The sequence below is a fragment of the Gasterosteus aculeatus genome, chromosome 16, assembly GCF_964276395.1.
Source record: "Gasterosteus aculeatus chromosome 16, fGasAcu3.hap1.1, whole genome shotgun sequence".
Classification (NCBI taxonomy): domain Eukaryota; kingdom Metazoa; phylum Chordata; class Actinopteri; order Perciformes; family Gasterosteidae; genus Gasterosteus; species Gasterosteus aculeatus.
Genome location: NC_135704.1, coordinates 6,061,456 through 6,064,354, shown reverse-complemented (window position 1 = coordinate 6,064,354; position 2,899 = coordinate 6,061,456).

Here is a 2,899-nt window from a genome sequence, read left to right as displayed (position 1 = left end):
GGAATATTTATGGTGTTATATTATTTATGGAAGTATAAGATTCAGGGCTGTTAGATTATGAGCGGCCTGAAACAAGTGGCATAATTTCTCATTGCACAATATTCCATACACGCTCCTCCCAGACGCCTCCACGCTACGCTCCACAAACGGGTCACCGATACCCGAACAATCTGTTGCCACTGGCTAGTGTTCTTTCCAGTATCGGCTTTAAAACAAGGACGAGGTGTCGCTCCACAACAACGCGTTCATACTGTCATTTCATAAGCTGCCGAGTTCAAAAGTTTATCCCCGACGTTCTAAATGTAGTTGTAGGCACGTTTCCACCACTGGCCCCTTCAATCCCGTTTTGTTTAATTATAACTCCTTGTGCTCGTTGTCCTCTGCTCCACTACCTCCTAAACAGCCTGAGCTGACATAACACATTTCTTCTGACCCGTATCGAACTTTTCAGCATGTGGCAGCTTGGATCCAAACCATAACAGGTCACCTGAGATAAGTGTGGGGTACACATTTTACATTTTCCATTCAACGTGAACAAACATTTCATGTCTTGTCCCCTGCTGGCCTGTGGCTTGTCTCCCCCTTTCGTGACCTGAATATGTAAGGCTGCACACCGCTGGCTGGTAACTGGTAAAAGGAAGGCTGCTTTGGGGCGCTGTCGCCTGCACTTAGCCTCAAATGTTGTGATACATTTTGTACACTGCACAACATGTCGGCTATTACGTTGTTCCCTCATTTACATTTTTTGACTGCAGCCGGAGAGTTTTTTCTTTCACACACAGTTATGAATGTATTCCTGAGGAGGATTAGAGCATCAGGATTGAATGCTACGAAATATTCCAGCATGTGCTCACCTCAGACTGAACAACAACAGTTGCCATAACATTTTGTTGATTGCCGTTAAGAATAAGAAGGCACTACCAATCAAAAACCGAGCAGTCCGACGTACTACATCCAAGGAGCCGTTTGTTTGCAGCTTTTTTCTGTCCTTAAATCCATTTGAGTAAAACTTCCTATAAAAGCAAAGGCTGTCGAGGTGCACAGGAGCTCACTAGGGGCTATTTTTTTACTCCCGAGGGTCGTGCCCCAAGATAAAACAGTTAGTCTGAACTCTACAGCAGACGCGACAAGTCATTTATCAAGGAATAACCTCAGCGCCTTTTTTCCCCTTGCATCGGAACGGGAAAGGCTGTTTATAGCCGTGATACGTGTTTCAGTGACTTCGATCCATATCTTTTTTTCAAAGTAACAATAAAGAATATTCAATCTAAACGCAAACCAATTTTTTAATTTTCAAAAGTCTAAAATACATACAAATCTGTCTTTGTGTCTGATGCAATGCAGACATAGATCCCCAATATTTTGACTAGTAACATTCTTGCAAAGTTTTGTTGCGTTTTCTCAGAGTGGACACAAAATGATTACTGGATCTATAAGTATATAACTGCTGCAGTGCCAATAGGGGTTGTTGTAACACAGTTCTCATTGTCTTCCTTCCCCCAGGGACAATTACGTTTACGTATGTAAAAAATATACTGCATAAGAATGAAAGTAGTGAAGACGTCTTCTCTTGGGAATGGATGCCTATTGGCCCAAACGGAAATGATCAATGAGTCTAGCAGATCAAAACTATAAAACTACTATATATATAGTTTTACTAGATAAAACTATATATTCCGTGACTGACTATGGGGAAAGGATGCGTACAAGGGAAAAGATAACGTGCAAGGACCGTCCCACCAAAACGGACTGCAGACACAAGAGACGTTGGATTCCTCGCACCGCTTGGTTGCAGCATTAACGCATGAGCTTCTCATTGAAGTCCTTTAGGGTGCAACGGACAAGACATCTCCAATTCCATTCAACAGTCTAGCCTCAATGTGTGTGTGTGTTATCTAATCAACCCCCGTCACGCACACCTCTCGAAAGCAGCGGAAACGGGACGAAGGGGGCCTTCAGCTCATTGAATATATTCATATATTCATATCTTGTGCAGAGCAGACAGCTTATGTTGTGTTAATGTAGGACGCCAACTCCACTGGAAAGATGCTGAGCAAGATTGTTTACCTTTGGGAATCTTAGAAATGATTGTTAACGGGTCAAAAGGGTTTTTGAGGAATGTTATGCAACACAGGGCAGATCTGATACTCCCTGCTGACAAGAAGACAGTATCAATTTCACATTGAGATAACAAAGGCCTCATTAATGAAGCATTTGCACACTATGATTTGGTTTCAGCTTGTGCATATACAAATACGTGGCAGACGGAGCCACGTCTCCTGTCTGTCTCCTCGAGTATTACTATAAACCATACTATATGTTCCCATCCCACCTGTTCATTCATTCTGTTTGTGCACATATCCAGGTCGGGGGCATCAACACTTTACTCTGGCTCCTTGGAAAGCATGAAGGAATGACACATCACAAAAGATAACCGCACCTTCATTTTGAGTGAACTACCCGCTAGGGTGTAAATGCCAGCAGTAACACACATGAATGTTTCTTGTTGCTATGGGAACGTGGCATCATCCTCAGTAAAATGCCTGTTAGCCTGTTACACTCACTCTGTATTACAAGTGGATAGGTTTGTTGTTTTAATATTTAGAATCTAAACATGTCTACATGAGGTTTTCCAGTGACTTTTCTTGATGTGTGTGATCTAAGCCATTTAGATTCAGGCTCCAATATCTTGCTATGAACTTTAGAATAGACAGAGCAACCTGGTTCAGCTCCGGCTGTCCATTCTCTGCCTTTCCACACCATTGGTTAGCTGAGATATTTACAATTTTCTTTTTTGTTGGAAAAGCAGTCAAAATGTAACTTTCAACAGACTTCCTCCTCGGGCTGTTGCAAACAATTTGTGTTTATGTTCATTTTTAAATCTTGTTCATAGATATTT